The sequence below is a fragment of the Pristiophorus japonicus genome, chromosome 1 (genome assembly GCF_044704955.1).
Source record: "Pristiophorus japonicus isolate sPriJap1 chromosome 1, sPriJap1.hap1, whole genome shotgun sequence".
NCBI classification, from domain to species: domain Eukaryota; kingdom Metazoa; phylum Chordata; class Chondrichthyes; family Pristiophoridae; genus Pristiophorus; species Pristiophorus japonicus.
This window is the reverse complement of record NC_091977.1, coordinates 7,506,828-7,533,724: the sequence shown is the minus strand read 5'-3', so window position 1 is coordinate 7,533,724 and position 26,897 is coordinate 7,506,828.

The window sequence follows — 26,897 nt, the reverse complement described above, 5'->3', positions numbered from 1 at the left end:
GTGTGGATGTACAGGGGGACCTGGGTGTCCTTGTACACCAGTCATTGAAAGCAAACATGCCGGTGCAGCAAGCAGTTAGGAAGGCAAATGGTATGTTGGCCTTCATTGCAAGAGGATTTGAGTACAGGAGCAAGGATGTCTTACCACAGTTATACAGGGCCTTGGTGAGACCACACCTGGAGTATTGTGTGTAGTTTCGGTCTCCTTACCTAAGAAAGGATATACTTGCCATGGAGGGATTGCAGCGAAGGTTCACCAGACTGATTCCTGGGATGGCAGGACTGTCTTTTGAGGCGAGATTGGGTCGACTAAACCTGTATAAGGGAATAAGACGTTATGGAGAGTAAGCAGGGAAGTGGACCTGAGTCCATGATCGGATCAGCCATAATCGTATTAAATGGCGGAGCAGACTCAAAGAGCCGTATGGCCTATTCCTGCTCCTATTTCTTATGTCACAGAACAGAGAGTGGTGAACACCAGTTCCCACTGTCACAGGACAGAGAGTGGAGAGCACCAGTTCCTACTGTCTCAGGACGGGAGAGTGGAGAGCACCAGTTCCAACTGTCGCAGGACAGAGAGTGGAGAGCATCAGTTCCCACTGTCACAGGACGGGAGAGTGGAGAGCACCAGTTCCCACTGTCACAGGACAGAGAGTGGAGAGCACCAGTTCCCACTGTCACAGGACAGAGAGTGGAGAGCACCAGTTCCAACTGTCGCAGGACAGAGAGTGGAGAGCACCAGTTCCAACTTTCACAGGACAGAGAGTGGAGAGCACCAGTTCCAAATGTCACAGGACGGGAGAGTGGAGAGCACCAGTTCCCACTGTCACAGGACGGGAGAGTGGAGAGCACCAGTTCCAACTGTCACAGGACAGAGAGTGGAGAGCACCAGTTCCCACTGTCACAGGACGGGAGAGTGGAGAGCACCAGTTCCCACTGTCACAGGAGAGAGAGTGGAGAGCAGCAGTTCCAACTGTCGCAGGACGGGAGAGTGGAGAGCACCAGTTCCAACTGTCGCAGGATGGGAGAGTGGAGAGCACCAGTTCCCACTGTCACAGGAGAGAGAGTGGAGAGCACCAGTTCCCACTGTCACAGGACAGAGAGTGGAGAGCACCAGGTCCCACTGTCACAGGACAGAGAGTGGAGAGCATCAGTTCCCACTGTCATAGGACAGAGAGTGGAGAGCACCAGTTCCCACTGTCACAGGACAGAGAGTGGAGAGCACCAGTTCCCACTGTCACAGGACGGGAGAGTGGAGAGCACCAGTTCCCACTGTCACAGGACAGAGAGTGGAGAGCACCAGTTCCAACTGTCGCAGGACAGAGAGTGGAGAGCACCAGTTCCAACTTTCACAGGACAGAGAGTGGAGAGCACCAGTTCCAAATGTCACAGGACGGGAGAGTGGAGAGCACCAGTTCCCACTGTCACAGGACGGGAGAGTGGAGAGCACCAGTTCCAACTGTCACAGGACAGAGAGTGGAGAGCACCAGTTCCCACTGTCACAGGACGGGAGAGTGGAGAGCACCAGTTCCCACTGTCACAGGAGAGAGAGTGGAGAGCAGCAGTTCCAACTGTCGCAGGACGGGAGAGTGGAGAGCACCAGTTCCCACTGTCACAGGAGAGATAGTGGAGAGCAGCAGTTCCAACTGTCGCAGGACAGAGAGTGGAGAGCACCAGTTCCCACTGTCACAGGACAGAGAGTGGAGAGCACCAGTTCCAAATGTCACAGGACGGGAGAGTGGAGAGCACCAGTTCAAACTGTCGCAGGAGAGAGAGTGAAGAGCACCAGTTCCAACTTTCACAGGACAGAGAGTGGAGAGCACCAGTTCCAAATGTCACAGGACGGGAGAGTGGAGTGCACCAGTTCAAACTGTCGCAGGAGAGAGAGTGGAGAGCACCAGTTCCAACTTTCACAGGACAGAGAGTGGAGAGCACCAGTTCCAAATGTCACAGGACGGGAGAGTGGAGAGCACCAGTTCCCACTGTCACAGGACGGGAGAGTGGAGAGCACCAGTTCCAAATGTCACAGGACGGGAGAGTGGAGAGCACCAGTTCCCACTGTCACAGGACGGGAGAGTGGAGAGCACCAGTTCCCACTGTCACAGGACGGGAGAGTGGAGAGCACCAGTTCCCACTTTCACAGGAGAGAGAGTGAAGAGCAGCAGTTCCAACTGTCGCAGGACGGGAGAGTGGAGAGCACCAGTTCCAACTGTCGCAGGATGGGAGAGTGGAGAGCACCAGTTCCCACTGTCACAGGAGAGAGAGTGGAGAGCACCAGTTCCCACTGTCACAGGACAGAGAGTGGAGAGCACCAGTTCCAAATGTCACAGGACGGGAGAGTGGAGAGCACCAGTTCCCACTGTCACAGGACGGGAGAGTGGAGAGCACCAGTTCCAACTGTCACAGGACAGAGAGTGGAGAGCACCAGTTCCCACTGTCACAGGAGAGAGAGTGGAGAGCACCAGTTCCAACTGTCGCAGGACGGGAGAGTGGAGAGCACCAGTTCCCACTGTCACAGGACAGAGAGTGGAGAGCACCAGTTCCCACTGTCACAGGACGGGAGAGTGGAGAGCACCAGTTCCCACTGTCACAGGAGAGAGAGTGGAGAGCAGCAGTTCCAACTGTCGCAGGACAGAGAGTGGAGAGCACCAGTTCCCACTGTCACAGGACAGAGAGTGGAGAGCACCAGTTCCCACTGTCACAGGACAGAGAGTGGAGAGCACCAGTTCCAACTGTCGCAGGACAGAGAGTGGAGAGCACCAGTTCCAACTTTCACAGGACAGAGAGTGGAGAGCACCAGTTCCAAATGTCACAGGACGGGAGAGTGGAGAGCACCAGTTCAAACTGTCGCAGGAGAGAAAGTGGAGAGCACCAGTTCCAACTTTCACAGGACAGAGAGTGGAGAGCACCAGTTCCAAATGTCACAGGACGGGAGAGTGGAGAGCACCAGTTCCCACTGTCACAGGACGGGAGAGTGGAGAGCACCAGTTCCAACTGTCACAGGACAGAGAGTGGAGAGCACCAGTTCCCACTGAAACAGGACGGGAGAGTGGAGAGCACCAGTTCCCACTGTCACAGGAGAGAGAGTGGAGAGCAGCAGTTCCAACTGTCGCAGGACGGGAGAGTGGAGAGCACCAGTTCCAACTGTCGCAGGATGGGAGAGTGGAGAGCACCAGTTCCCACTGTCACAGGAGAGAGAGTGGAGAGCACCAGTTCCCACTGTCACAGGACAGAGAGTGGAGAGCACCAGTTCCCACTGTCACAGGACAGAGAGTGGAGAGCATCAGTTCCCACTGTCATAGGACAGAGAGTGGAGAGCACCAGTTCCCACTGTCGCAGGACAGAGAGTGGAGAGCACCAGTTCCAACTTTCACAGGACAGAGAGTGGAGAGCACCAGTTCCAAATGTCACAGGACGGGAGAGTGGAGAGCACCAGTTCAAACTGTTGCAGGAGAGAGAGTGGAGAGCACCAGTTCCAACTTTCACAGGACAGAGAGTGGAGAGCACCAGTTCCAAATGTCACAGGACGGGAGAGTGGAGAGCACCAGTTCAAACTGTCGCAGGAGAGAGAGTGGAGAGCACCAGTTCCAACTTTCACAGGACAGAGAGTGGAGAGCACCAGTTCCAAATGTCACAGGACGGGAGAGTGGAGAGCACCAGTTCCCACTGTCACAGGACGGGAGAGTGGAGAGCACCAGTTCCAACTGTCACAGGACAGAGAGTGGAGAGCACCAGTTCCCACTGTCACAGGAGAGAGAGTGGAGAGCACCAGTTCCCACTGTCACAGGACGGGAGAGTGGAGAGCACCAGTTCCCACTGTCACAGGACAGAGAGTGGAGAGCACCAGTTCCCACTGTCACAGGACGGGAGAGTGGAGAGCACCAGTTCCCACTGTCACAGGAGAGAGAGTGAAGAGCAGCAGTTCCAACTGTCGCAGGACGGGAGAGTGGAGAGCACCAGTTCCAACTGTCGCAGGATGGGAGAGTGGAGAGCACCAATTCCCACTGTCACAGGAGAGAGAGTGGAGAGCACCAGTTCCCACTGTCACAGGACAGAGAGTGGAGAGCATCAGTTCCCACTGTCACAGGACAGAGAGTGGAGAGCACCAGTTCCCACTGTCACAGGACAGAGAGTGGATAGCATCAGTTCCCACTGTCATAGCACAGAGAGTGGAGAGCACCAGTTCCCACTGTCACAGGACAGAGAGTGGAGAGCACCAGTTCCCACTGTCACAGGACAGAGAGTGGAGAGCACCAGTTTCCACTGTCACAGGACGGGAGAGTGGAGAGCACCAGTTCCCACTGTCTCAGGATGGGAGAGTGGAGAGCACCAGTTCCCACTGTCACAGGACAGAGAGTGGAGAACACCAGTTCCCACTGTCACAGGACAGAGAGTGGAGAGCACCAGTTCCCACTGTCACAGGACAGAGAGTGGAGAGCACCAGTTCCAACTGTCGCAGGACAGAGAGTGGAGAGCACCAGTTCCAAATGTCACAGGACGGGAGAGTGGAGAGCACCAGTTCCCACTGTCACAGGACGGGAGAGTGGAGAGCACCAGTTCCAACTGTCACAGGACAGAGAGTGGAGAGCACCAGTTCCCACTGTCACAGGAGAGAGAGTGGAGAGCAGCAGTTCCAACTGTCGCAGGACGGAAGAGTGGAGAGCACCAGTTCCAACTGTCGCAGGATGGGAGAGTGGAGAGCACCAGTTCCCACTGTCACAGGAGAGAGAGTGGAGAGCACCAGTTCCCACTGTCACAGGACAGAGAGTGGAGAGCACCAGTTCCCACTGTCACAGGACAGAGAGTGGAGAGCATCAGTTCCCACTGTCATAGGACAGAGAGTGGAGAGCACCAGTTCCCACTGTCACAGGACAGAGAGTGGAGAGCACCAGTTCCCACTGTCACAGGACAGAGAGTGGAGAGCACCAGTTTCCACTGTCACAGGACGGGAGAGTGGAGAGCACCAGTTCCCACTGTCTCAGGATGGGAGAGTGGAGAGCACCAGTTCCCACTGTCACAGGACAGAGAGTGGAGAGCACCAGTTCCAAATGTCACAGGACGGGAGAGTGGAGAGCACCAGTTCCCACTGTCACAGGACAGAGAGTGGAGAGCACAAGTTCCAACTGTCACAGGACAGAGAGTGGAGAGCACCAGTTCCAAATGTCACAGGACGGGAGAGTGGAGAGCACCAGTTCCCACTGTCACAGGACAGAGAGTGGAGAGCACCAGTTCCCACTGTCACAGGACAGAGAGTGGAGAGCACCAGTTCCAAATGTCGCAGGATGGGAGAGTGGAGAGCACCAGTTCCAACTGTCGCAGGATGGGAGAGTGGAGAGCACCAGTTCCAACTGTCGCAGGATGGGAGAGTGGAGAGCACCAGTTCCCACTGTCACAGGACAGAGAGTGGAGAGCACCAGTTCCAACTGTCGCAGGATGGGAGAGTGGAGAGCACCAGTTCCCACTGTCACAGGACAGAGAGTGGAGAGCACCTGTTCCCACTGTCACAGGACAGAGAGTGGAGAGCATCAGTTCCCACTGTCATAGGACAGAGAGTGGAGAGCACCAGTTCCCACTGTCACAGGACAGAGAGTGGAGAGCACCAGTTCCCACTGTCACAGGACAGAGAGTGGAGAGCACCAGTTCCCACTGTCACAGGAGAGAGAGTGGAGAGCACCAGTTCCCACTGTCACAGGAGAGAGAGTGGAGAGCACCAGTTCCCACTGTCACAGGACAGAGAGTGGAGAGCACCAGTTCCCACTGTCACAGGAGAGAGAGTGGAGAGCACCAGTTCCCACTGTCACAGGAGCATCCAGTCGTGCCCCGGTAACTGCTCCCAAAGGAAGTGGAGTGTGGGAAACTGCACTCCGCTTCCATTGAGGGGGGTAAAGCCAATTCTGCGGTGGGAGCAGGACTTCCACGCTGGGGGCTAAAATTCCCTGCCCCAGAAGTTTACCGCCCCCAAGATGGGAGCCTGTGTGGGGAGGCAGAGGGAAGATGAGGGGAGAACGGGGCGGGGGATGGAGGGGAGAGTGGTGGAGGTGAGGGGCGGAGATACCCTGGGTGGGGGACAGGAGGGGCCACATTGCAGCGAAGGTCTGGGGGGGGGGGCGAAGTGTGTTGGAGGGGCGGGCCTGGGGCTCTGTGCCTCGGTGCGGGGAGTGTTCAGAGTGGGGTGGACGGGTTGACTGCGCAGATGGCGGTTGGTGGATGTGGTGTGGTTGGCGTCGCGGGGGCGTGGCTCCGGGGTGGCCGGGGCTGGGGGCTCGACATCCGGGGGTGTTCGGCATTTGGGAAGGATTCTGACGAGACGGGGCGGGTTGGGTGCTGGGGGGGAGTGTTCCCGGTGTTGGGTGTGTCCGGAGCCGGGGGTTGGAGGGGTGGGGCACGCTCTTGGGATGGGGGGTGGGCTGTTTGGGGCTGGGACTGGGAGAGACTTCTTCACTCGGGGAGTTGTTGCCCTGTGGGGTTCCCTGCCGCGGAAAGTTGTTGATGCCAGTTCATTGGATGTGTTCGGGACGGAATTGGATGCGGTCCTTGCGGCTGGGGGGGTCGGTGGGGGGTGTGGAGGGGGCGTGGGGGGGAGGTGCTGGGGGTGTGATCAGCCATGATCTTGTTGAATGGTGGTGCAGGCTCGAAGGGCCGAATGGCCTACTCCTGCACCTATTTTCGATGTTTCTATGTTTCTATGTTTTTATGTTCTATTCTCTAGAGTTTAGAAGAATGAGAGGGGATCTCATTGAAACGTATAAAATTCTGACTGGGTTGGATAGACTGGATGCGGGGAGGATGTTTCCCCGGGGCTGGGAAGTCTAGAACAAGGGGTCACAGTCTCAGGATACGGGGTAGGAAATTTAGGAGCGAGATGAGGAGAAATGTTTTCACTCAGAGGGTGGTGAACCTGTGGAATTCTCTACCACAGAAGGCTGTGGAGGCCAAGTCACTGAATATATTTAAGAGGGAGATAGATAGATTTCTAGACACAAAGGACATCAAGGGGTATGGGGAGAAAGCAGGAATATGGTGTTGAAATAGAGGATCAGCCATGATCATATTGAATGGCGGTGCAGGCTCGAAGGGCCGAATGGCCTACTACTGCCCCTATTTTCTATGTTACTATATTTCTATGTTTCCTGCAGGAAAGTGAAGACCCAACACACTACACTATCGCTTGATCGGGATTTGAAGGGAGATACTGCTATTTCCAAAGAATCTTATATCCAGTAACATTGTCACTATATAAGGGGTTACGTGCTTGGCATTCCATTATTCCTGTGCTTTGATCAAGAGGATGATGAGGACAGGAAGGAGGAAAGGAAGAAATCTCGAAGAATCTGAAATCACGTGTCTCAGCATCACCCAACACATAGGTACACACTCTGTAAAGTCCTGTCCCCTCAGTACAGACTCACACGAGGCATGTAGTGAAGTCAAGGTCACTCTGGACCTGCACCTTTATTTCACAGCTCTGGAATGCTGCACTTGCCTGAGACCTGTCCTTATATACCTGTCTCTTGCAAGTGCACCCCTGGTGGTAAGGTATACTGGTGGTTACAGGTCATATCTTATTACAGTCATGTGTAGCATGTTAGGATTCAGTTATATATAATAATGTAAGATACATGACATCACCCTCCCCCAAGGTCTTATTGTCTTTATAGGTTCAGTCTCTCAGATGGTCTACGCTCTCGCGTGGAGCGTCTGAGTTGTGGTTCAGTTGTTTGCCTTGGTGTCTGTTTTTCTTTGGGTGTGGTTGCTGGTATCTCGCCTGGGCTGTCTGTTTCGATTGGTGTGATTGTTGTTGACTCGCCTGGGCTGTCTGTTGGGATTGCCCTTTCCTCAGGTTGTTCCCTCTGTCTGTCCACCAGGTGTGGTGCGAGTTCCACATTGTAGTCTGCCTCTGGTTCCGCAGTGTTGTTGGTAAATCTGCTTTTGACTTGATCTACATGCCCCCGGCAGGTTTTGCCATTGTCCATTTGTACTACCAGTATCCTGTTTTCTTCCTTGCCCATTACTGTCCTTGCAAGCCATTTGGGACCCCTGCCATAGTTTAGTACAAACACTTTGTCCCCTATCTCATTCCAGGGGTATGGCGAGAAAGCAGGAATGGGGTACTGAAGTTGAATGTTCAGCCATGAACTCATTGAATGGCGGTGCAGGCTAGAAGGGCCGAATGGCCTACTCCTGCACCTATTTTCTATGTTTCTATGTTTCTATCTCCCCCTCGAATTTCTGTCATGGTACTCAGTCAGCTTACGGCGCTTTGCCTCAACGATTTCGTGCATGTCTGGGAGGATTAATGAGAGCCTTGTTTTTAAAGTCCTTTTCATCAACAGTTGCGCGGGGGGGATCCCAGTCAGTGAGTGCGGATGAGATCTGTATGCCAGCAGCAGTCGCGACAGGCGACCCTGCAGTGTGGGTGCTTGGATTTTAAGCATGCCTTGTTTAATGATTTGCACTGCTCTCTCTGCCTGGCCGTTGGAGGCCGGCTTGAATGGTGCCGTGTTGACGTGATTTATGCCGTGGTCAATTATAAAGTCTTGGAATTCTGCGCTGGTGAAGCACGGACCATTGTCACTGACCAATATGTCAGGGATTCCGTGCATTGCAAACATGGTTGCGAGGCTCTCCACAGTGGTGGAGGTTGTGCTCGAGTTTAAAATGGTGCATTTGATCCACTTTGAAAATGCATCCACAACTACGAGGAACATTTTGCCCATGAATGGGCCCGCATAGTCTACGTGCACCCGCGACCACGGTTTGGTAGGCCAGGGGCTCAGTGGAGCCTCCCTGGGGGCATTGCTGAGTAAGGCACAAATGATACACCTTCGGACGCAGAGCTCCAGGTCCGCGTCAATACCAGGCCACCAGACGTAGGATCTGGCTATGGCCTTCATGAGAACGATCCCCGGGTGCTCGCAATGGAGCTCCTGGACAAATGCCTCTCTGCCTCGCAGAGGCATGACTACTCGGCTGCCCCACATCAGGCAGTCTGCTTGTAGTGATAGCTCATGCATACGGGGCCCAGAAGAGCCGAGGGCCCAGGGGCAGCAAGGGCCTGCCCACACTGCGACACACTGCGAGCAGGTCTCCAGTCGTCCTGGTTAATCCTTGCCACTGGATAAAGGCCTAGCTCTGTCAAAACCGTGTGATAGCTGGTGTGCAACGGTCACCCCACATTAAAAAAATCCATGCACGGACATCTTCCACCCTTCAATTGGAGTTCAGGACTGGAACATCGGGTCCTTCATTGAAACATCTGTGAACTCATGCGGAAGCAAGTCATCCTCGTTCGAGGGACCGGCTATGATGATTTTTGAGGATGTAACCAGTAGAGTGGACAACGGAGAACCAGTGGATGTGGTGTATTTGGACTTTCAAAAGGCTTTTGACTTGGTCCCACACAAGAGATTGGTGTGCAAAATTAAAGCACATGGTATTGGGGGTAATGTACTGACGTGGATAGAGAACTGGTTGACAGACAGGAAGCAGAGTCGGGATAAACGGGTCCTTCTCAGAATGACAGGCAGTGACTAGTGGGGTGCCGCAGGGCTCAGTGCTGGGACCCCAGCTATTTACAATGTACATTAATGATTTAGATGAAAGAATTGAGTGTAATATCTCCAAGTTTGCAGGCGACACTAAGCTGGGTGGCGGTGTGAGCTGTGAGGAGGATGCTAAGAGGCTGCAGGGTGACTTGGATAGGTTAGGTGAGTGGGCAAATGCATGGCAGATGCAGTATAATGTGGATAAATGTGAGGTTATCCACTTTAGTAGAAAAAACATGAAAGCAGAATATTATCTGAATGGCGACAGATTAGGAAAAGGGGAGGTGCAACAAGACCTGGGTGTCATGGTACATCAGTCATTGAAGGTTGGCATGCAGGTACAGCAGGCGGTGAAGAAGGCAAATGGTATGTTGGCCTTCATAGCTAGGCGATTTGCGTATAGGAGCAGGGAGGCCTTACTGCAGTTGTACAGGGCCTTAGTGAGGCCTCAGCTGGAATATTGTGTTCAGTTTTGATCTCCTAATCTGAGAAAGGACATTCTTGCTATTGAGGTTCTTGCTATCTTGCAGCAAAGGTTCACCAGTCTGATTCCTGGGCTGGCAGGACTGACATATGAGGAGAGGCTCGATCAACTGGGCCTGTATTCACTGGAGTTTAGAAGGATGAGAGGGGATCTCATAGAAACGTATAAAATTCTGACGGGACTGGACAGGTTAGACGCAGGAAGAATGTTCCCGATGATGGGGAAGTCAAGAACCCGGGGTCACAGTCTTAGGATAAGGGGTAAGCCATTTAGGACCGAGATGAGGAGAAACTCCTTCACTCAGAAAGTGATGAACCTGTGGAATTCTCGATCGCAGAGAGTTGTTGATGCCAGTTCATTAGATATCTTCAAGAGGGAGTTAGATATGGCCCTTACGGCCAAAGGGATCAAGGGGTATGGAGAGAAAGCAGGAAAGGGGTACTGAGGTGAATGATCAGCCATGATCTTACTGAATGGTGGTGCAGGCTCGAAGGGCCGAATGGCCTACTCCTGCACCTATTTTCTATGTTTCTATGTTTCAATGATACACACCAGAGGATGTCATGTATGGAAATCTCCCAAATGCCACATGTGAGAGGTCTGCGGAATCCTCCAGAAACAGTGAGTTAAACTAGTTGTTGACATCACACCAGATCTTTTTATTGGCATCCGGTGGCTGTAAAAGTAACAGCAGCTCTCAATGTCTCTGTTGACAGATGTTTTTATGTCACCAGATGTTTCCAGGCAAGACTGAGTAATGTAAGTCAATCAACGGTCCATCACTGAAGTAAACAGGAGAAGAGAGGTTGAGTAGATGGGGCCCATACTCTCTGGAGTTTAGAAGAATGAGAGGTGATCTGAGTGAAACGTACAAGATTCTGAGGGGGATTGACAGGGGAGATGCTGAGAGGTTGTTTCCCCCGGCTGGAGAGTCGAGAACATAAGAACATAAAAAATAGGAGCAGGGTCGGCCATTCGGCCCCTCGAGCCTGCTCCGCCATTCAATAAGATCATGGCTGATCTGATCATGGACTCAGCTCCACTTCCCTGCCCGCTCCCCATAACCTTTCATTCCCTTATCGTTCAAAAATCTGTCTATCACCGCCTTAAATATATTCAATGACCCAGCCTCCACAGCTCTCTGGGGCAGAGAATTCCACAGATTTACAACCCTCTGAGGGAAGAAATTCCTCCTCAGCTCAGTTTTAAATGGGTGGCCACTTATTCTAAGACTATGTCCCCTAGTTCTAGTTTCCCCTATCAGTGGAAATATCCTCTCTGCATCCACCTTGTCTAGCCCCCTCATTATCTTATGTTTCAATAAGATCGCCTCTCATTCTTCTGAACTCCAATGTGTCTAGGCCCAACCTACTCAACCTATCCTCATAAGTCAACCCTCTCATCCCCGGAATCAATCTAGTGAACCTTCTCTGAACAGCCTCCAAAGCAAGTATATCCTTCCTTAAATACGGAGACCAAAACTGCACGCAGTACTCCAGGTGTGGCCTCACCAATACCCTGTACAGTTGCAGCAGGACTTCTCTGCTTTTATACTCTATTCCCCCTTGCAATAAAGGCCAACATTCCATTTGCCTTCCTGCTCACTTGCTGATACAGCTAAGAGTCAGTCTCAGAATCAGGGGTTGGCCATTTAGGACTGAGATGAGGAGGAAATATTTTCACTCAGAGGGCTGTGAATTTTTTGGAATACGCTACCTCAGAGGGCTGTGGATGCTGGGTCTCTGAATATATTCGAGGCTGAGATCGATAGATTTTTGGAGTCGAGGGGAATCAAGGGATACGGGGATCGGGCGGGAAAGTGGAGTTGAGGTCGAAGATCAGCCGTGATCTCATTGAATGGCGGAGCAGGCTCGAGGGGCCGAATGGCCTCCTCCTGCTCCTAATCCTTATGTTGTTGGACAGATACAGTCGAGTCTCCTCACGGAATGTTGTTGTGAAATAGGCGAGGTGCTGCTCCATAATCTGGAGGATTCCATCGCTTCCACACACAAAGGAAAATGCAAAAGGATCATTTATATTACTGTTCGTCTAAAGTTATTGAGCTGGTCAGGTTACTGACCTGCCCTGGGGCCATCGGGAGCAGACCGGTCCCTACTTCAAACCTGCAGTACTCAGCAAAAAGGAAAAGAATGACATGCATTTATATAATGCTTTTTACAACCACTGTTGTAATGTGGGAAATGCAGGAGTCAATTTGTGCACAGCAAGCTCCCACAAACAGCAATGGGTCAATGAGCAAATAATCTGTTTTAGTGATGGAGGGATAAATATTGGCCTCAGGACACCGGGGTGAACTCACCTGGTCTTCTTCGAAATAGTGGCAGTGGGATTTTTTAAATCTACCTGAGAGAGCAGACGGGGCCTCAGTTTAATGTCCATCCGAAAGAGGGCACCTCCGACAGTGCGGCGCTCCCTCAGTACTGCCCCTCCGACAGTGCGGCGCTCACTCAGTACTGCCCCTCCGACAGTGCAGCGCTCCCTCAGTACTGACCCTCCGACAGTGCAGCACTCCCCTCAGGACTGCCCCTCCAACAGTGCAGCGCTCCCTCAGTACTGCCCCTCCGACAGTGCAGCACTTCCTCAGTACTGCCCCTCCGGCAGTGCGGCGGTCCCTCAGTACTGCCCCTCCGATAGTGCGGCGCTCCCTCAGTACTGTCCCTCCAACAGTGCAGCACTCCCTCAGTACTGCCCCTCCGACAGTGTGGCGCTTCCTCAGTACTGTCCCTCCAACAGTGCAGCACTCCCTCAGTACTGCCCCTCCAACAGTGCGGCGCTCCCTCAGTATTCCCCCTCCGACAGTGCGGCGCTCCCTCAGTACTGCCCCTCCAACAGTGCGGCACTCCCTCAGTACTGCCCCTCCAACAGTGCGGCGCTCCCTCAGTACTGCCCCTCTGACAGTGCGGCGCTCCCTCAGTACTGCCCCTCCGACAGTGCAGCACTCCCTCAGTACTGCCCCTCCAACAGTGCGGCACTCCCTCAGTACTGCCCCTCCAACAGTGCGGCGCTCCCTCAGTACTGCCCCTCCGACAGTGCAGCACTCCCTCAGTACTGCCCCTCCAACAGTGCAGCACTCCCTCAGTATTCCCCCTCCGACAGTGCGGCGCTCCCTCAGTACTGCCCCTCCGACAGTGCAGCACTCCCTCAGTGCTGCCCCTCCAACAGTGCGGCACTCCCTCAGTACTGCCCCTCCAACAGTGCAGCACTCCCTCAGTATTCCCCCTCCGACAGTGCGGCGCTCCCTCAGTACTGCCCCTCCGACAGTGCAGCACTCCCTCAGTACTGCCCCTCCGACAGTGCAGCACTCCCTCAGTGCTGCCTCCCAACCGACAGGCTCACTCCCCCATACCAGCCCCCACCCTCCACCAACACAGGCTCCCCCCCTCCCCCGACACAGGCTCATTCCCCCCCCCACCGCCTTCCTAATTTCATGAGCTCTGTGGGATGGCTCCAGCAGTCCACTTTGCAACTGGCCTGGCCTCATCAGCTGGCCTCCGGACCACGAGACGTTCTGAACCAGATCGGGGCGAGGTCAGCGGCAGGATGTAACATAAGAACATAAGAACATAAGAATTAGGAACAGGAGTAGGCCATCTAGCCCCTCGAGCCTGCTCCGCCATTCAACAAGATCATGGCTGATCTGGCCGTGCACTCAGCTCCACGTACCCGCCCTCTCCCCATAACCCTTAATTCCCTTATTGGTTAAAAATCTATCTATCTGTGATTTGAATACATTCAATGAGCTAGCCTCAACTGCTTCCTTGGGCAGAGAATGCCACAGATTCACAACCCTCTGGGAGAAGAAATTCCTTCTCAACTCGGTTTTAAATTGGCTCCCCCATATTTTGAGGCTGTGCCCCCTAGTTCTATCTCCCCGACCTGTGGAAACAACCTCTCTGCCTCTATCTTGTCTATCCCTCTCATTATTTTAAATGTTTCTATAAGATCACTCCTCATCCTTCTGAACTCCAACGAGTAAAGACCCAGTCTACTCAATCTATCATCATAAAGTAACCCCCTCATCACCGAAATCAGCCTAGTGAATCGTCTCTGTACCCCCTCCAAAACTAGTATATCCTTCCTTAAGTAAGGTGACCAAAACTGCACGCAGTACTCTAGGTGTGGCCTCACCAATAACCTGTACAGTTGCAGCAGGACCTCCCTGCTTTTGTACTCCATCCCTCTCGCAATGAAGGCCAACATTCCATTCGCCTTCCTGATTACCTGCTGCACCTGCAAACTAACTTTTTGGGATTCATGCACAAGGACCCCCAGGTCCCTCTGCACCGCAGCATGTTGTAATTTCTCCCCATTCAAATAATATTCCCTTTTACTGTTTTTTTCCCCAAGGTGGATGACCTCACACTTTCCGACATTGTATTCCATCTGCCAAACCTTAGCCCACTCGCTTAGCCTATATAAATCTCTTTGCAGCCTCTCTGTGTCCTCTACACAACCCGCTTTCCCACTAATCTTTGTGTCATCTGCAAATTTTGTTACATTACACTGTGTCCCCTCTTCCAGGTCATCTATGTATATTGTAAACAGTTGTGGTCCCAGCACCGATCCCTGTGGCACACCACTAACCACCGATTTCCAACCCGAAAAGGACCCATTTATCCTGACTCTCTGCTTTCTGTTAGCCAGCCAATTCTCTATCCGTGCGAATACATTTCCACTGACCCCGCGTACCTTTATCTTCTGCAGTAACCTTTTATGTGGCACCTTATCGAATACCTTTTGAAAATTCAAATACACCACATCCATCGGTATACCTCTATCCACCATGCTCGTTATATACTCAAAGAATTCCAGTAAATTAGTTAAACATGATTTCCCCTTCATGAATCCATGTTGCGTCTGCTTGATTGCACTGTTCCTATCTAGATGTCCCGCTATTTCTTCCTTAATGATAGCTTCAAGCATTTTACCCACTACAGATGTAAAACTAATCGACCTATAGTTACCTGCCTTTTGTCTGCCCCCTTTTTTAAACAGAGGCGTTACATTAGCTGCTTTCCAATCCGCTGGTACCTCCCCAGAGTCCAGAGACTTTTTGGTCCCATTAGCCTGTCCAGCACTACCCCCCTAGTGATCGTGATTGTCTCAAGGTCCTCCCTTCCCACATTCCTGTGACCAGCAATTTCTGGCATGGTTTCTGTGTCTTCCACTGTGAAGACCGAAGCAAAATAATTGTTTAAGGTCTTAGCCATTTCCACATTTCCCATTATTAAATCCCCCTTCTCATCTATAAGGGACCAACATTTACTTTCGTCACTCTTTTCCGTTTTATATATCGGTAAAAGCTTTTACTATCCGTTTTTATGTTTTGCGCAAGTTTACCTTCGTAAGCGGATCTTGGAGCGGGTGCAGGACATTCTAAAAAGGGAGGGAGAACAGCCAGTTGTCGTGGTGCACATTGGTACCAACGACATTGGTAAAAAAAGGGATGAGGTCCTACAAAACGAATTTAAGAAGCTAGGAGCTAAATTAAAAAGTAGGACCTCAAAAGCAGTAATCTCGGGATTGCTACAAGTGCCACGTGCTAGTCAGAGTAGGAATCGCAGGATAGCGCAGATGAATACGTGGCTTGAGCAGTGGTGCAGCAGGGAGGGATTCAAATTCCTGGGGCATTGGAACCGGTTCTGGGGGAGGTGGGACCAGTACAAACCGGACGGTCTGCACCTGGGCAGGACCGGAACCAATGTCTGAGGGGGAGTGTTTGCTAGTGCTGTTGGGAGGAGTTAAACTAATATGGCAAGGGGATAGGAACCAATGCAGGGAGACAGAGGGAAACAAAAAGGAGACAAAAGCAAAAGACAGAAAGGAGATGAGGAAAAGTGGAGGGCAGAGAAACCCAAAGCAAAGAACAAAAAGGGCCACTGTACAGCAAAATTCTAACAGGACAAAGGGTGTTAAAAAAACAAGCCTGAAGGCTTTGTGTCTTAATGCAAGGAGTATCCGCAATAAGCTGGATGAATTAACTGTGCAAATAGATGTTAACAAATATGATGTGATTGGGATTACGGAGACGTGGCTCCAGGATGATCAGGGCTGGGAACTCAACATCCAGGGGTATTCAACATTCAGGAAGGATAGAATGAAAGGAAAAGGAAGTGGGGTAGCATTACTGGTTAAGGAGGAGATGAATGCAATAGTTAGGAAGGACATCAGCTTGGATGATGTGGAATCTATATGGGTAGAGCTGCAGAACACCAAAGGGCCAAAAACATTAGTGGGAGTTGTGTACAGATCTCCAAACAGTAGTAGTGATGTTGGGGAGGGCATCAAACAGGAAATTAGGGGTGCATGCAATAAAGGAGCAGCAGTTATAATGGGTGACTTTAATATGCACATAGATTGGGCTAATCAAGCTGGAAGCAATACGGTGGAAGAGGATTTCCTGGAGTGCATAACGGATGGTTTTCTAGACCAATATGTCGAGGAACCAACTAGGGGGGAGGCCATCTTAGACTGGGTGTTGTGTAATGAGAGAGGATTAATTCGCAATCTCGTTGTGCGAGGCCCTTTGGGGAAGAGTGACCATAATATGGTGGAATTCTGCATTAGGATGGAGAATGAAACAGTTAATTCAGAGACCATGGTCCAGAACTTAAAGAAGGCTAACTTTGAAGGTATGAGGCGTGAATTAGATAGGATAGATTGGTGAATGATACTTAAGAGGTTGACTGTGGATGGGCAATGGCAGGCATGGATGAACTACAACAATTGTACATTCCTGTCTGGCGTAAAAATAAAAAAGGGAAGGTGGCTCAACCGTGGCTATCTAGGGAAATCAGGGATAGTATTAAAGCCAAGGAAGTGGCATACAAATTGGCCAGAAATAGCAGCGAACCCGGGGACTGGGAGAAATTTAGAACTCAGCAGAGGAGGACAAAGGGTTTGATTCGGGCAGGGAAAATGGAGTACGAGAAGAAGCATGCAGGGAACATTAAGACGGATTGCAAAAGTTTCTACAGATATGTAAAGAGAAAAAGGTTAGTAAAGACAAACGTAGGTCCCCTGCAGTCAGAATCAGGGAAAGTCATAACGGGGAACAAAGAAGTGGCAGACCAATTGAACAAGTACTTTGGTTTGGTATTCACTAAGGAGGACACTAACAACCTTCCGGTTATAAAAGGGGTCGGGGGGTCTAGTAAGGAGGAGGAACTGAGGGAAATCCTTATTAGTCGGGAAATTGTGTTGGGGAAATTGATGGGATTGAAGGTCGATAAATCCCCAGGGCCTGATGGACTGCATCCCAGAGTACTTAAGGAGGTGGCCCTGGAAATAGCGGATGCATTGACAGTCATTTTCCAACATTCCATTGACTCTGGATCAGTTCCTATGCAGTGGAGGGTAGCCAAAGTAACTCCACTTTTTAAAAAAGGAGGGAGAGAGAAAACAGGTAATTATAGACTGGTCAGCCTGAACTCAGTAGTGGGTAAAATGATGGAATCAATTATTAAGGATGTCATAGCAGTGCATTTGGAAAGAGGTGACATGATAGGTCCAAGTCAGCATGGATTTGTGAAAGGGAAATCATGCTTGACAAATCTTCTGGAATTTTTTGAAGATGTTTCCAGTCGAGTGGACATGGGAGAACCAGTTGATGTGGTATATTTGGACTTTCAGAAGACTTTCGACAAGGTCCCACACAAGAGATTAATGTGCAAAGTTAAAGCACATGGGATTGGGGGTAGTGTGCTGACGTGGATTGAGAACTGGTTGTCAGACAGGAAGCAAAGAGTCGGAGTAAATGGGTACTTTTCAGAATGGCAGGCAGTGACTAGTGGGGTACCGCAAGGTTCTGTGCTGGGGCCCCAGCTGTTTACACTGTACATTAATGATTTAGATGAGGGGATTAAATGTAGTATCTCCAAATTTGCGGATGACACTAAGTTGGGTGGCAGTGTGAGCTGCGAGGAGGATGCTATGAGGCTACAGAGTGACTTGGATAGGTTAGGTGAGTGGGCAAATGCATGGCAGATGAAGTATAATGTGGATAAATGTGAGGTTATCCACTTTGGTGGTAAAAACAGAGAGACAGACTATTATCTGAATGGTGACAGATTAGGAAAAGGGGAGGTGCAACGAGACCTGGGTGTCATGGTACATCAGTCATTGAAGGTTGGCATGCAGGTACAGCAGGCGGTTAAGAAAGCAAATGGCATGTTGGCCTTCATAGCGAGAGGATTTGAGTACAGGGGCAGGGAGGTGTTACTACAGTTGTACAGGGCCTTGATGAGGCCACACCTGGAGTTTGTGTACAGTTATGGTCTCCTAACTTGAGGAAGGACAATTCTTGCTATTGAGGGAGTGCAGCGAAGGTTCACCAGACTGATTCCCGGGATGGCGGGACTGAACTATCAAAAAAGACTGGATCAACTGGGCTTGTATTCACTGGATTTCAGAAGAATGAGAGGGGACCTCATAGAAACGTTTAAAATTCTGATGGGTTCAGACAGGTTAGATGCAGGAAGAATATTACCAATGTTGGGGAAATCCAGAACCAGGGGTCACAGTCTAAGGATAAGGCGTAAGCCATTTAGGACCCAGATGAGGAGAAACTTCTTCACCCAGAGAGTGGTGAACCTGTGGAATTCTCTACCACAGAAAGTTGTTGAGGCCAATTCACTAAATATATTCAAAAAGGAGTTAGATGAAGTCCTTACTACTAGGGGGATCAAGGGGTATGGCGAGAAAGCAGGAATGGGGTACTGAAGTTGCATGTTCAGCCATGAACTCATTGAATGGTGGTGCAGGCTAGAAGGGCCGATTGGCCTACTCCTGCACCTATTTTCTATGTTTCTATGTTTCTATGTAATCTATCTTTCCTTTCTTTATTGCATTCTTAGTCATTCTTTGCTGTCGTTTAAAATTTTCCCAATCTTCTATTTTCCCACTAACCTTGGCCACCTGATATGCATTGGTTTTTAATTTAATACTCTCCTTTATTTCCTTGGTTATCCACGGCTGGTTATCCCTTCTCTTACCGCACTTCTTTTGCACTGGAATATATTTTTGTTGAGCACTATGAAAGAGCTCCTTAAAAGTCCTCCACTGTTCCTCAATTGTGCCACCGTTTAGTCTGTGTTTCCAGTCTACTTTAGCCAACTCTGCCCTCATCCCACTGTAGTCCCCTTTGTTTAAGCATAGTACGCTCGTTTGAGACACTACTTCCTCACCCTCAATCTGTATTACAAATTCAACCATACTGTGATCACTCATTCCGAGAGGATCTTTTACTGGGTGATCATTTATTATTCCTGTCTCGTTCTACAGGATCAGATCTAAGATAGCTTGCTCCCTTGTCGGCTCTGTAACATACTGTTCTGAGAAACAATCCTGTATGCATTCTATGAATTCCTCCTCCAGGCTACCCCGTGCGATTTGATTTGACCAATCGATATGTCGGTTAAAATCCCCCATGATTACTGCCATTCCTTTTTCACATGCCTCCATTATTCCCTTGATTATTGTCCGCCCCACCGTGAAGTTATTATTTGGGGGCCTATAAACTACGCCCACCAGTGACTTTTTCCCCTTACTATCTCTCATCTCCACCCACAATGATTCAACATTTTGTTCATTTGAGCCAATATCGTCTCTCATATGTAAATGAGGCCCAGGAATTAAAACACCCCGCTCCTCACTTCTGGACCAGCAGATGACATTCTCACTGAGTGACTGATGTGTGGAATGGATGTCCATCAGGGTCATTCAATGCGCGTCCATTGAGGTAACGATCCTGAGGGATTCGGTTGCTGTTCCTCACAGCCCAGGGGAAGGGAAGGCAGAGGGCTGGTTGAGTGCAGTTCCAACAACACTTACGAAGCTCGACACCATCCAGGACAAAGCAGCCCGCTTGATGGGCCCCCCATCCACCACCTTCAACTCTCACTCCCTCCACCACCGGCGCACCGTGGCTGCAGTGTGTACCATCTACAAGATGCATTGCAGCAACTCGCCAAGGCTTCTTCGGCAGCACCTCCCAAACCCACGACCTCTACCACCTAGAAGGACAAGGGCAGCAGGCACTTGGGAACACCACCACCTCCACGTTCCCCTCCCAGTCACACACCATCCTGACTTGGAAATATATCGGCCGTTCCTTCATCGTCGCTGGGTCACAATCCTGGAACTCCCTCCCTAACAGCACTGTGGGAGCACCTTCACCACACGGACTGCAGCGGTTCAAGAAGGAGGCTCAGCACCACCTTCTCAAGGGGCAGTTAGGGATGGGCAATAAATGCCAGCCTGGCCAGCGATGCCCACATCCCAGGAACGAATAAATAAACACAGCCGAAATGGAGAACATCTGTATAATGGGAGAAGAGAGATACAAAAATCCAAGTGTTGCATTTGGCCTTTTATCTGAGGCCAGTTATTATTAATACAGTGTTCTCTGTAGACATATCCATGCAAGGAGTTTTGTCTGAATGAAGTTGATCCTGCCTTCACGATGCCCAGCAGTTATTCAGTGCTAATTCCTTTAAGAATATGCAGGAGGTGTGAATGATGGATTTCGGTCCAGAACACAAAGCAATATTTCTCGTGCTTGACGTGAACATCTGGAAGAAACTCATTATGTTAACATTTTTGGGGAAGATTTATCTGGAATTGAATTGCCTTGATGTGAAATCCCTTTCCCAACAACTGAACAGCGTTGTTACTTTAAGCCGCCTGGCACCTCCTGAAAACACAGCGATCAGAATTTCACACACAGCCACTAACACTGTCGCTCAGTGCAATGGCCACACCATCAGTGTTCAGGCTTTCCGCCAATAGTTGGTGCGTGTAAGCGTGTGGAACCGGGCCAAGGCTCAGTTTTGATTGCAGGTCTCTGCTTGGCCTGTGCTCAGTTTTAGTCTCCTTATCTGAGGAAAACATAGAAGCATCATCATCATAGGCAGTCCCTTGGAATCGAGGAAGATTTGCTTCCACTCTTAAAATGAGTCCTTAGGTGGTTGAACAGTCCAATATGAGAGCCACAGTCCCTGTCACAGGTGGGACAGATAGTGGTTGAGGGAAGGGGAGGGTGGGACAGGTTTGCCGCACGCTCCTTCCGCTGCCTGCGCTTGATTTCTGCATGCTCTCGGTGATGAGAGTCGAGGTGCTCAGCGCCCTCCCGGATACACTTCCTCCACTTCGGGCGGTCTTTGGCCAGGGACTCCCAGGTGTCGGTGGGGATGTTGCACTTTATCACGGAGGCTTTGAGGTTGTCCCTGTAACGTTTCCTCTGCCCAGTTTTGGCAATTTGCCGTGAAGGAGTTCTGAGTAGAGAGCTTGTTTGGGAGTCTCGTGTCTGACATGCGAACAAGTGTGGCCAGTGCTTCAATGCTGGGGATGTTGGTCTGGTCGCGGACGCTAATGTTGCGTCTATCCTCCATGAGGATTTGTAGGATCTTGCGGAGACATTGTTGGTGGTATTTCTCCAGCGACTTGAGGTGTCTACCTTACCTGGTCCATGTCTCTGAGCCATACAGGGGTATTGCTACAGCCCTGTAGACCATGAGCTTGGTGGAAGATTTGAGGACCTAGTCTTCAAACACTCTTTTCCTCAGGCAGCTGAAAATAGGAGCAGTAGTAGGCCATTCGGCCCCTCGAGTCTGCACCACCACTCAATATGATCCTCTATCTCAACACGATATTCCCGCTTTTTCCCCATACCCCTTGATGCCTTTTGTGTCTAGAAATCTATCTATCTCCCTCTTAAATATATTCAGTGACTTGGCCTCCACAGCCTTCTGTGGTAGAGAATTCCACAGGTTCACCACCCTCTGAGTGAAAACATTTCTCCTCATCTCGATCCTAAATTTCTTACCCCGTATCCCGAGACTGTGACTCCTTGTTCTAGACTTCCCAGCCCCGGGGGAAACATCCTCCCTGCATCCAGTCTATCCAACCCAGTCAGAATTTTATACGTTTCACTGAGATCCCCTCATTCTTCTAAACTCTAGTGAATACAGGCCTAGTCGACCCAATCTCTCCTCATACGACAATCCCCCCACCCCAGGAATCAGTCTGGTGAACCTTCGCTGCACTCCCTCTATGGCAAGTGTATCCTTTCTTAGGTAAGGAGACCAAAACTGCACACAATACACCAGGTGTGGTCTCACCAAGGCCCTGTATAACTGTAGTAAGACATCCTTGCTCCTGTACTTAAATCCTCTTGCAATGAAGGCCAACATACCATTTGTCTTCCTAACTGCTTGTATGTACTTTCCTTAGAGGCGGTGCAACGAAGGTTCACTAGATTGATTCCTGGTATGAGAAGTTGTCCAACGAGGAGAGATTGAGTAGAATTTTTAAAAAATGCATTTGTTCCTGGGATGTGGGCATCGCCGGCAAGGCCAGCATTTATTGCCCGTCCCTAATTGCCCTCGAAAAGGTGGTGGTGAGCTGTCATTTCAGAGGGCATTTAAGAGGACATATTGCTGTTGTGATGTATGTAGCACTCAAATCACTGACTCCACACGGTCTCGTGTTGTAGTAACTGCTGTGACCTTAGTCCTTTATTGTGTAACTCCAGAGTGCCTCCCAGGTGTGGTGGGCAGCCTTTTATACTCTGTCTCGCAGGTATTTCCAGGTCTCCCACCACAGCGCCCTCTGTGGCGCACCATTGTACTTGTACATTTAATGTACCTGGACAATACATAACATCTCACTACCCCACCCCCCAGTTCCAAAAGCCATTGCCGGTAACCTCGGCCTTGTTGGTCCTGGTTGATTTGTGAGTGTGGGTCTATGACCATCCATCTCCCTCTTCCCCCCCATGTAGAGATTATGCTTGCGATCCAGTGCAAGCATGTGGTATTTGCAGTCCTTACATGGGTGATGAAGTACACGAGTATAACCTCCAACAGAAAGCAGGTATACATAGACAGTACATTTGTATGGTACATATGATACATGCTACAGATGTTATGTCAAAAGGTTGCAGGTGCACTGAACAGTTATTTAATCCCAGCTCCACTGGGTGAGGTACGGTGGCAGTATACTGCCCCTTTTTGCCCGAGGTAATGGGCTGTGCTGAGACAGGGTATCGCAACTAGTGCGTTGCCTCTGTTCTCAGTAGTCACCTTAGCAGCTCATCTGCAGCCGCTGAACCATTGCATGAATCACATAAATTCGGAAATCGCATTGGCCCCTTAGGCATGTTAGTCATGGACCCATTAACCCTTTTACTTGTACCTCGTGGTATTAACTCTTTTCGTAAATCATTCATATCCATCATTTTAAACACAGTAACCATTCAGCATCAAAATATCAACTCTTATCCTAAATCACTTCATCATACAAATCACATTACACATTTAGACTCGCTCTTGCCTTACAAAAGTCTTTTTGTGGGGGCCGCCAACGATGTAAGGCCCTTTTAAGGCTCCCGGGTGCATTTCCCTTTTAAGACGCCATCTTGTGGTTCCCATGAGGCTTCCCTTGGGCGCCGCCATTTTAGTTCTTTTTGTACTGCTTGCCTTTGTTCTTTGCAGCCATGAGGCTCGCCACCATCTTGAGCTCGCTGGCCTGACGTTTTGCTGCAGTTAAGAAGAGATAGAGGGGATAAAGAAGAGAGAGAAAAAAAAAAAGAAAAACGGCCAAGAACGAGTCGCGGACCTGACTGATACTGCAGCCGCCGGAACGGCTCCTCCTGCCGCCGCCGCTCAAACCGAGGCTCCCAGCGAGAAGAGGAACGTGATGAATGGCTCGCTGAAGCAGATGAAGGGCACGGGCGCCTGGGACTCCTTCAACATCGCTACGACGGATCCTCAGGGGAAAGAAGGCAAAGAGGCCGGCAGCCAAGAAAGCAGCAGCCAAGAAATCTCCAGCGACGAAAGCAGCAGCCAAGAACGATTCGATCAGTCACAGTCCCTGTGGCCTCCGTAACTGCCGTAACTGCTGCTGTATTCCGCCGCTCTGGCTCTTATGCCCATCCTAGTAACTGTCGCATTCTCCCGAGTTATGCCGGCCGCCTCCGTGGCCTCCTCTGCCGCCGTTGTCCCAGTAACTGCCGTCTCCCCTGCGGCCGCCGTAGCCGCCACCATTGCCGCCCGACTTTTTCTCCGCCCAGGCCCCTCCCCGATTTGTCGGCCGTCGATGGGTTTGCCGTTCAACGCCTGCTCTTCCAGGGTCTGCTCGTCTGTGTGTGGCTTCTATCTCCTCCCGCTCGGTCGGCGCTGCTCTTTGGGAACCCGGGGGACAGCGGTCTGTGGAGGAATGAAGTCTTCCCAGCTCCCACGGACCTTCCCCATCCATCTCCTGCCGAGTAATGGCGGCCCATCGCCTGCAATGACCCACAAAGGTAAACCGTGCGTCTCGCCCCCGTGAGATACCTACACATCCGTTCTGCCAAGAACAGATATCAGTTCCTTGGTGTAGGTGCGCAGCTTTGCCGTAACCAGGACTAGCTTGGGTCGTGCAGCTGGGTTGACCCGCAGTTTATCAAAGGTTCTCTGACTCATCAACGACGGACCCGATCCAGTGTCCACTTCCATACTCACTGGGACCCCGTTAATCTTGACCTCCATAATCACTGGAGCCCAATCATCGGTACACCTCATCTTCTTCTACCTGCTCCTCGCTGGATAGAAGATCATCTACCATCTCCTCAGCCACACGGTGAGTCATGTTTCTTTTGCACATACGCTGAAGGTGGCCTTTCGTGTGGCAGGTATTGCACGTATACTCCGCAAACCTGCACCGGTGAGCCCCATGGCTTCCTCCGCAGCACCAGCATGGTGCTCCTCGATTAGCCCCCCTCGGCGGACTCTGAGCTCCAGGACCCCGAGGTCCGTGCTCTCTGCCCTGGGCAGAGCCACGTTCTGCAGTTTTGTCCGTGGTGGGCGTTATCCTGTGGACAGTGCCTGCCGGGTTCGAGACCGTGTGGATCATCTGCTTGGTGCTGCACGTCGAGGTCATAAACGCCCTGCTGGTGGTGATGGCTTGCTTCAGGGTGACTGTAGGTTCAGTGGATAGCAGCTTGTGAAGGAGACCCTCATGGCCAATCACCATAACAAAAACGTCCCGCAACGCCTCGTCAAGGTATGTGCCGAAATCACACGGCGCCGCAAGTCTCCTGAGGTCCGCAGCATATTTGGTGACATCCTGGCCCTCAGGTCTGCAGTGGTGGTAGAATTTGTGCCTGGCCGTAAGTTGGTCATGAATGAGTGCGATCAGCTGCTCATATGACTTGTCCCTGGTGCTCCCGGGTGCCAGCAAATCCCTGACGAGACAGTAAACCTCATCGCCACAACTGGAAAGTAATATCGCCTTACGCTTCTCTCTCAGTGCGTCCGTGTTCCCCGTCATGTCGTTTGCTGTGAAGTAGTACTTGAGCCTTTCCGTAAAGGCCTTTCAATCATTGCCCACCGTAAAATCCTTTAACAAGCCCAGAGTAGCCATAGTTGCGTGAAGTTCATCCGTGTCCTTGTCGCCAATGTGATGTATGTAGCACTCAAATCACTGACTCTACACGGTCTCGTGTTATCATAACTGCTGTGACCTTAGACCTTTATTGTGCAACTCCAGAGTGCCTCTCAGGTGTGGTGGGCAGCCTTTTATACTCTGTCTCGCAGGTACTTTCAGGTCTCCCACCACAGCGCCCTCTGTGGTGCACCATTGTACTTATACATTTAATATACCTGGACAATACATAACATCTGTGGGTCTGGAATCACATATAAGTCAGACCAGGTAAGGGTGGCAGATTTCTTTCCCTGAAAGACATTAGTGAACCAGATGGGTTTTTACGACAATCCGATAGTTTCATGGTCACTATTACTGACACTAGCTTTTTATTCCAGATTTATTTAATTAACTGAATTTAAAATCCCCAGCTGCCGTGGTGGGATTTGACCTCACGTCTCTGGATTATTAGTCCAGGCCTGTGGATTACTGGCCCAGTAACGTAACCACTATACTACCATTCCTGCTTTATGGGTCTATACTCTCTGAATTTTAGAAGTATGAGAGGTGATCTCATTGAAACGTAAGATTCTGTGGAGAATTGACAGGTTAGATGCTGAGAGGATGTTTCCCTCTGGCTAGGGAGTCGAGAACTAGGAGTCACAATCTCAGGATAAGGGGTCGGCCATTTAGGACTGAGATGAGGAGGAATTTCTTCACGCAGAGGGTTGTGAATCTTTGGAATTCTCTACCCCAGAGGGCTGTGGAAGCTCAGTCACTTATTATATTGAAGGCCAAGATCGATAGATTTTTGGATATTAAGGGCTAGACTTTCCACTAGGTGGCTAAGGCTGAAAAAAATGGGCTTGTTCCAGTGATGTGGGACGTCTCAGCTTTGCTGATCGCTGGTACAAGGCCATTTTTTTTTTTTTGCGATTTTCCACTCGGCAATGTCAAATGGGTGATGTGATTTTTTTTCGGCGATCTCACGGTCGCCCACCGAAAACAGAAGTAAATGAAAAGAATGTTCCCAATGTTGGGGAAGTCCAGAACCAGGGGTCACAGTCTAAGGATAAGGAGTAAGCCATTTAGGACCGAGATGAGGAGAAACTTCTTCACCCAGAGAGTGGTGAACCTGTGGAATTCTCTACCACAGAAAGTTGTTGAGGCCAATTCACTAAATATATTCAAAAAGAAGTTAGATGAAGTCCTTACTACTAGGGGGATCAAGTGGTATGGCGAGAAAGCAGGAATGGGGTACTGAAGTTGCATGTTCAGCCATGAACTCATTGATTGGCAGTGCAGGCTCGAAGGGCCGAATGGCCTACTCCTGCACCTATTTTCTATGTTTCTATGTTTCTATGTTTCTCTAGCAACACTATTCTGCGCCTGTATGGGTTTTTTTTTTAGACTGACTTTCTTTGCCGCGTTTTGAGAGGTCAG